At 39.2% G+C, this 9498-nt stretch overlaps 1 protein-coding gene across 6 annotated transcripts in view; it reads right to left on the bottom strand.

Annotated features, from left to right (window-relative positions):
* The window catches only part of SMG7 (SMG7 nonsense mediated mRNA decay factor), a 91575-nt gene that overhangs the window by 81128 nt on the left and 949 nt on the right, over positions 1-9498 (bottom strand). The gene's annotated exons all lie outside the window — the stretch shown is intronic.

A 9498-nucleotide genomic window follows, 5' to 3' on the forward strand; every position in this document is an offset into this window, starting at 1 on the left:
AAAACATTTAACATAGTATTTACCACATTATATTGAAATATCTCTACAACATCCATCTCCTCCGGGAGACCATTATCCTAAGGAACAAAAACCAGTTCATTTGTTCTTCATTCTCAGAGCCTAGCACTGGCGCTTGTAAGTATTCCATAAATGTTTGGCAAAACAAAACAAAAAAGTGTGAAAACTTTATTAACAACGATTAGGATACACTGTGAATTTAAAAATGTTGAGACATGGTCTCTTTCATAGTCTAGCTGGAAAGATAATTCACTTATACGAAAAAAGAGATTATTACAAATTTAAGAAATTATACGTACCAAATGACTAAGAGACAGGAAATACTACAAAGCTCAAGAATGCAGAAATCACCAGAGCATGGAAGTCTTCACCAAGAAGATGAAGCTTAAGTTAAGACAGTACAGGACTGTACTTTCTACATGGAAAATGGCCTAGAAAAAGAGATTAGAGCAGGAATGGATAAACCATGTTTAGAAGGCAATGAGTAGATTACTCTGACTAGCATAGTTGGTTCTTACAAAAACATTACAAGATATCATTTGGCAGAGGCAGATGGGAGCCATTTTTTGGAAGACCCAAAATGCCAGACTAAAGAGTTTAAGCAAGGGAAAGTGACATACAAATGCTCTGCAGGAATACTAACATAAAAGCAGTGCGATAGATTAACTGGCGGGGGACAGGTGAGGAGTGTGAAAGAGAATCACAATTTGCCAAATATATATAAACTTTTATTATTTTAACACTGACAACAATTTTATGAGATCAGTGTTCCATTTTAATGAGAAAGAAATCAAGACCCGGAGATGCTGTTAGTGGACAATGTTTAAAAACCCAAAGTCGGTGCTTTCTTTTTGCTATTTGTGAGAACTGTAGGCAAGGTATCAGTTGGAAGACTATTTCAACAGTACGGGTATAAAGTTGACAGTGCCAGACATAAAAAGAAGACAGAGTAGGAAGACAACATTTCCCAGAGCAGTTTATGTGCAGAAGAGTCTGAAGACACTGGAAGAACTCAAAATGACTGCAAGATTTTAAACCTGATGGAAGGATGCAAAGTGGCAGCACTGAGGACAAAAATGAGTAAACACGTGGGACATGGTGAGAGGAGAAAGGTAAGGATTACGAGTTTACCTTGAGGAGAGTGGAGTTTGCTATGACAGAAAGACTTCTAAAATGAGGAGTGTCCAGAAGGCAGATATGCAAAACCATCAGATAAGTTTTCAGGCATTATTATCTATGGCTAAGGCTTACATAGTGCTTATAATATGCCAAAACCATACCAAGTACTTTGCCAGTTAACTCGCTTGATCTTTATAACTTTATTAGATAAATACTATTATCATCACCATTTTTCAGATCTGGAAACTGAGACACAGAAAGCTTAAGGAACTTGTCCGAGGTAACACAGCCTATAAGTGGTAGAGCTGTGATTTGAATCCAGGCAGTTCTCTAAACTACCATATTCAAATGCACTTTGTTATGTATTATTTTATGCTTCTGCCTATTTCATTAAATAGTTTATAAACTCCCTGAATAGTAGACATGATATCTTATACCAGCGTGTCTCTCTAGGATTTAACACAATGATTTATACTAAATAGATTTTAAACAATGATTGTGTGGTGACAGGAGTGGATGTAATATCTGCAAAAAAGAAACACTGAAAAAAGAAAAAAAAGAGGAATAGGGCTATGCATTTTTTTTTGCCACTGGTGGGGCAAGGCTGACCAGGAGAATGGAATGGAATGGAATGGAATGGAATGGAATGGAATGGAATGGAACGGAACGGAATATAAAATAAAATAAAAAATAAAAAATAAAATAAAAGGCAAGATATTCAGAACCATGGAATCCCAGTGCTAACAAAAGACTTCAAGAACTTTCCTTAAGGCCCCCTGTGTATATACCATAGCATCTATGAACTATGTGATAATTATGTACTTGTTTGTGGGCCTGGTAAAACTACTTGACAATAGATTCTCTTTTTATCCCCCAGGACCTGAGATATCTACCTTGGCAGAAACTCAATGTTTACTTGTGGGAGGAAGGGATGGCTGTGTATGAGAGGACACAGAGAGACAGAGAAAAAGGGAAACAAAATTGTCAGTATTAAGTGAGAAAGAAGAGGAGCCTGGGTGGCTCAGTTGGTTAAGTGTCTGACTCCTGATTTTAGCTCAGGTCATGAACTCAAGGCGCTTGAGATCAAGCCCCGTATCAGGCTCAAGCTTGCTTGGGATTCTCTCTGTCCCTCCCCTGCTTGTATCTGTGTGCTCTCTCAAAATAAATAAATACACTTTTAAAAAGTATATTAAAGTGTATTTATTTTTGAGAGAGAGAAAGAGACAGAGCACAAGCAGGGAGGGGCAGAGAGAAAGGAAGCACAGAATCTGAAGCAGGTGCCAGGCAGCGAGCTGTCAGCACGGAGCCTGACATGGGACTAAAACTCCCAAACTGTGAGATCATGACTTGAGCCATCCAGGTGCTTCAAAATAAATAAACTTTATAAAAGAAAAGAAAAACAATCAGCGGATGAATTTGGCCATTAGTTCTATGGCACCTTTGGAAATATCAATTCCAATAATGTATTAAGGAAAAATAACTGGATTACAAAAGATAAAGGAAAAGCAGATGGTAAATAAAAGTGAAAACACAGTATAGGGTAAACTTGAAATGGTTCGCCATAAGAAATTTCAGTAAGGAAGGAGAGAACCTGAAGGGAAAACAGGAAAGGATTTTTCAGAGAAAACTGGGAGTGACCCACAAAAGACTGTTTAAGGGTAATATTTAAAAAGATAGACAAAAAACAGAAATAAAGTTCTGGAGAAATGGTATATAACCAAGAGCATAAGTGAAGGAAGGGATTCTTCAGGACTCTATCTAACCAAACTGGCTTTCTCTTTCTGTGATCTACACCAGCCATCGAGTCTTCAGAACTACCATTTCTACATCCCTACTTCTCTCTCCATTCATTACCTACCTTATCCAAGAAAAAACTTAGAAAGGCCTGACTAGAATATGAAGTCATGTATTAAATGGGAGTAAATGAAATGTTTAAAAATGTATTTGTAGTGGGGGCGCCTAGGTGACTCAGCTGGTTAAACATCTGACTCTTGATTTGGCTCAGGTCATGATCTCACAATTCATGAGATCAAGCCTCCTCGTGTCAGGCTCTGCATTGACCCTGCAGAGCCTGGTTGAGATGTTCTATCCTCCTCTCTCTCTGCCCGCTCCCCAACTCGTGTTCACCCTTTCTCAAAACAAATAAACTATAAAAAATTATTTGGTGTAGGGGCGCCTGGGTGGCTTAGTCGGTTAAGCGTCCGACTTTCGCTTAGGTCATGATCTCGCGGTTCGTGGGTTCGAGCCCCGCGTCGGGCTCTGTGCTGACTGCCAGCTCAGAGCCTGGAGCCTGTTTCAGTCTGTGACTCCCTCTCTCTCTGAACCTCCCCTGCTCATGATGTCTCTCTCTCTCTCCTAGAAATAAATAAAACATTTTAAAAAAATTATTTGCTGTAAATAAGCTATGAGATGTTCCTCCTGCCTGAAATGTCAATTTTCCTAATATCAACTTTTAAAAGTCTCATCCATCTTTCAAACCCCAGATCAAATCTCATCTCCAAGATCCCTTCCTGACCCACCTCCACTGGAATAAAGTTCTCCCCTATATTTACTTACACAGTACCTCTTTCTCCATCCTAGCACTTTCCAGCTTATCTGCTATTATAGTTACTTAAATGCCTTTCTCCAGTATCTTTGAGTTCCCATTGGTAAAGCCCCTATAATTGTGCTCTGCACATCCTAAGTATTAACTGCCAATAAAACAGACTTTAAAAACATTTAAAATAAGTACAGTGGTTTTTTTTTTTAATTTTATTCATTTATTTTGAGAGAGAGAGAAAGAATGGGTCAGAGGGAGCAGAGAGAGGGACAGAGAAACCCAAGCAGGCTCCACACTGTTAGCAAGGAGCCCAATGTGGGGCCAGAACCTACAAACCACCAGATCATGACCTGAGCAAAGTCCGACGCTTAACCAACTGAGTCACCCAGGCACCCAATATGTGCCAGTTTTTAAAAGTATGATAACTAGCCTATTACACCTAAAAGCAAAAAGTTCAGGGAAGCCTAAGAAGTCATCTATGGCTTGAAGGAGGAGGAAACAAGAAAATTAACTGATGCCATGCATATCTGATATATCCCTCCTATGTGTATTCTCTAAATCAGCGGTTCTCAGCTGGAAGTGGATACGCACTCACAGGGAACATTTGGCAATGTGGAAACATTTCTGGTTTCCACAAATGAGGGTGAATGATACCGGCATCCAGGGGGTAGAGGCTAAGTGTGCTGCTAAACATCCTATGATGCACAGGACTAATGCCCACCACAAAAAACTGTCTGACCCAAAATGTCTGTGAAGTACCATGGTTAGGAAAGCGTGCTCTAAATGAAGCAATGAAGAAAGAAACTGAAACAAAATTGTCACCTAGTCTATGTGAAACTCCTAAAATTTTCTTGAACAGTTTCTTAAACATCTACTCTTCCCACTGACTAAAAATTGGGTCTAAGGGACAGTGAAAACACCCCTCCTAAGGATTTCCACTTACATGTTAACACGAAAGGAGTTGGTTACAAGTTCTCACTTACTATGTGACAAAACTCCATCCCTGCATATTCCTGTAACTGCTGATTAGTCCCCCTTAGTTACAATCTTCAAGACCATTGATAAACCTGTCTACAACAATTCAACAACTAAATTAAAATGAAGCTTGATTACAAAACTTAAATGACAACATATGATGACCATCTGCCAAAATACCCACATACAGATATGTGACTAATCGACTACCCAAAAGACATATGCTTAATAATCTATTCTCTGAACAAGATCAATCGGGAAAACAAATCCACCTGAATTTTCAGGTACTCATTCACGTCACTCATCTCTAATCTACGCTAGCCAGGATGAGACACGTAGTTGGAGCCTGCACACAATATTTCTCCACTATAAAACAAACGCCCCTTTAAAGTCTGAACCACCCTCCATCCCAAAACTGCCTCACGAGAAACCTGCTACACTAGTGAACAGCATCTTAAAAGACCAAACAAAACAAAAACTCAGCAATTGCTTCATCTACCATGAAGGTAGAACATAGCAGCTTTTAGAAAGCAGTGAAACATAGTCTAGGACAGGAAGCATACATTTTGAATCCAACTGAAACCACAAGGGAAGCAGAAATTAACTGTCAAAATAATTCAGCCAGTCAACATTCAAGCAGGTAAGATGCCATTAACACCATTATAACAAAAAAGAGTTATAAGCCTCAAGAGGGTAATTTTTTTCCAATGATTTTACCATGTTTGGTAAATCAGCTGTGTTTGGCTGATTCTCGGGGACCAGAGCTATTTTACTTTAAATCATATGCAGGAAAAACATGAATGGGTCCGGGGCAGGGGAAGTATGTGTTATAGGATTTCTTGACTTGAATTAGTGTGTGTTATAGGATTTCTTGAAGCTTCTACAGACAGTGAATACCCAGCCCAGAATTACCAGAATCTTCCAGAACCTATTTTGTATACATATTCCTCCCAAATTGCTCCCACTAACTTCCCTGCTCCTCTCCCCAGGCTAGGATAAGGCTCTGCTTGCTACTGTATCTCCACCTTTTTTTCTCTCTCTCTGTCCCAAGATTCACCATGACACGTTTTATCTTAACAACATATTGGATTATTCTTATTAGTACTTAAAATTTTTTTAACTTATTTTATTTATTTTGAGAGACAGAGAGAGAGAATCCCAAGCAGGCTCCACACTGTCAGCCCAGAACCTGATGTGGGGCTCAAACCTGAGAGCTGAAATCAGGAGTCGGAAGGGCAACCAACTGAGCCACCCAGGTGCTCCCAATTATTTTAATCAGTACTTAAATAACAACCATTTTCCTGCTGTCTCAGAAAACCACCTGTGTCTGTTACATTACTTCTACCTCTGGCAACAAAGTGTGCCCGTAGAATGCAGCCTCTTTGCTAACAGAAGTACCAATGCAAAAAAAAAAAAAATTCTAACAATATGCAGATGTTTCTTATAAAGGGGTCTAATACCAGGGATCAACTTCAAATGGATCTCCCTGGCAAACCTACAGCATAGAAAGAAAAAACCAAGAATAGGGAGGGAAGGAAGGAAGGAAGGGAGGGAGTACAGTGACAGAAGTAGATGTCATTCGGTAGTACCTGTGCCACCTTTTATAACAGGATTTGACCTGTTTGACTGGTATTCCCTCTGGCTATTATTCTACTTTCTTGACTTCCCAAACAACTTTGATGATGTCTTCCCTGTCTGGTCCTTCAATACTTTCCCCATCTCTGCATTTCCAACTTTGAAACGCTAACCACTGTATTTCTATCCTTTAAATTGCTACTCTTTTAAAGCATAATCTATATCACCCACTATCTTGTCCATGGGTTACCTTTACCCTTCTCCCACCCTTTTTAAATGAACAATATTCAATATTCCATTTACTTTCACGCAACAGAGGTGTCGAAGTCTTTAAGATCTTTCTATTTATCCATAAATCAATTTTTCTTTGAGAAATAAATTTCCAATGATATTCTTTGTAGAACCCTCATATTTAAGACCAGTTCTTATTTTTATAAAATGTAGGAAAGTACTCTCAACTTATTCACTTAGGAGCCTTGTCAATCTGCTGTTTAAAAAAAGACACTGCTTAAAAAAAAAGATTTATCTTCCAACAACAAAAATAAATTCCTCATCCTATCTTGTTCTAGCATCACCTTCTTTCCCAAACAGAAGATGGGCTTTCTTTCCTATCATCTCTGCTCTATTTCTGCAACTCAGGACTAATTCAGTCCCCTTGATTCTGATTTCTCTGTCTTCATCTTACTGATGCTTCTTACCTCATATCCTCCCATCTCACTCTTCTGAAACTGCCATCTTTCTCCCTGGTTTGCCATCAACAAGGTGCCACTTCAAAGCCAGACACCCCATCTCTTTACTCCAACAAATGAATCTAGCTGACACAAAGCTAATTTTCATCTCCATGAGGAAAGATCTGTAGCTATGCAGTTTAAAAACTGCCCAGTCATGGTCTTACACCACCAAGAAAGGTAGGCAACAAAATTCTCCCTAAAGTCAAGGGTCACAAAGAATAATTATTAAACCCCCCAACCACACTTGTTCAACAATATCTAGCATCCTCCCCAAGTTGTCTAAAAACCAAAGGTTTGGTTTCCAACAAAGAAAAGATAGTGAACATGATGTTTCCCTGAAGACAGTCTCTAGCCTCCTCACAGCAGACTTTAAGTGGAATGATCCAAAGAAGAGAGAGAGGGAAATTCGGGCTGGTGCAAGTCTTTATTACTCCTTCCCCTGAGTCCCCGACTACTGTCAGCCCTAAGATTTGCTTTACTTGAAAAAGAAAAGACTGGCTCCCAGGAATCCTTAAGAGACTCCAAGTCCTACGCCTGTTCAGTTCTGCTTATTCAACTATAGTGAGAAAATATATTTAAACATAGTGTTCTTATTCTTTTCTCCCTTCTTCAAAGAACTAAACTCACCTCAAGTTGTCTACCACTGATTCCACAACCTAAGGATAAGTCTTCCCTACCATGCTAATTTACAAAATATAAAACACATTAACATGGAAGTCACCCAAAACCAAATGATCTTCCTATTAAAATTATCACCTCTCTCCCAGTCTACTTTTCATATCTTTCTACTCTACCACCTTATCTCTGGTCCTAACTGTCCATTATTACACTACACAGAGTCATCTTCCTAATACTATCTATGAGCATGTGAATGCTCTTCTAAACTAATCTTCTCAGACTCTCCATTGTCCATCCACTTTAACTATAAACTACAGATCATGACTCAAGACCCTCTCAAATATGGGCACCTTATTAAATAGGCTTTCCTTGGTCACCCTGTCTATATAAAAGAAGATATCCATGACTTGCTTTTTCCTTCTAGTTGTCACCACCTGACATAATTATCTCTTCAAATGTTTACTGATTGCCTAATTCTATCAGAATATATACCTCACTATGTTTACTCTTTCATTCACCATTGTATCCTCAGTGCCTGGAAGAGTAACTGGCATATAGTAAGCTCTCAACACATATTTGTGGAAAGAATGGATGAACTCAGACATGTCACACAGTATGGCTGACAGAGTCAGAAGCCCTACGTGTGAGAGCTTCCACTTTCCAGCTCTATGGCCCTCAACAATTTTAACTTCGTTATGCTATCTATATTTTCTTCATCTGTGAAAGGAACGGATCAACTTGATCTATAAAAAAAAGTCTATTAAAAGTTATTTCAGCTGCATCACCCTATATTCTTGTTTAACTGGACTGAACACCTTCCCCAGCCCCCAGGCCCCCTTATCTGCACATCCTGGCTCAGTTTCCTTCCATCTGGAGTCCCTGTTCTCAGTCCACATCTGTCAGAATACTGCTTATCCTTAAGGTCCATTTTAAGTGCCATTTTCTCCTTGAAACCAAACAAACTGTAAACTCTGTAAGAAGAGGGTGGAGCTCTTTTCTGTTCTCAGCAGTTGGTACAATACCTCCCATATAGGTGATCAACAAAATGACTGATGATTCATGAGTGAATGAATGGGCAAATGAACAAAGGAAGCTTTTCCTGGTTCCCCCCCAATTGCTTAAGTAATCTCCTGCCTTTGAACTCTTAATGACACTTGGCATCTTTTATGATACTTGCCATATTTTACGCCATGATACTATTAATTTACTTGTCTATACACTAGACTGCAAATTCCTTAAAATTGAGTACTGTCCTGATGGGTTTCCACATCCCTCTCTACAACATCTACCATAGATCTTTCCCACAGTTATATTAAGTGTATCTGATATGTTGAACAATGAAAGGATAATAGTGGAGAAAAAGGACTATAATATACAAGTACCCTAACAACTGTCCTAGAGTCAGCCCCTAGGCACACATGTGCGGACCCCGTCTCTGTTAAACCCAGGCATTCAACTGCAGTTCAAAGAGCTCATCATTCTCTCCACTTTCTGCTTAAAGAAACTACTACTACTTTCCTAAGTACAACAGCCACCTTCTGGTATCACTACCTACCTTCTCTTGTAATATGCATTTAGGAAGCCAATCACAATATTTTCACTTCACTAAACAGAAGTGTTTTTTCCGCTCATTTCAGACTTCTACCCAACCAATTCCCTCTTCTACAAGGTATGAAACCATTTTTTAAAAAAACATCTTCCCATAAGCCTGCCTTTCTTAGTTCTGCTCCTGAAGGACAAAAAGGATCCGTTTGAAGGTCTTCCCCTTTTCTAAAAAGCAGCAACTCCCCAATTAATCTCAAGACGCTAACCACCTTGTTCTTCTCTGCCATCAAAATTTTGAACCTTTTATCTCTACGTCCAAGCTCCTATTCTGCTTCCATGGAACCTTCCTGGCTGTTGGTGTCTTTCCATTCAGTATGC

Source organism: Hyaena hyaena, unplaced genomic scaffold, assembly GCF_003009895.1.
Source record: "Hyaena hyaena isolate Hyena2069 unplaced genomic scaffold, ASM300989v1 scaffold_439, whole genome shotgun sequence".
Lineage (NCBI taxonomy): Eukaryota > Metazoa > Chordata > Mammalia > Carnivora > Hyaenidae > Hyaena > Hyaena hyaena.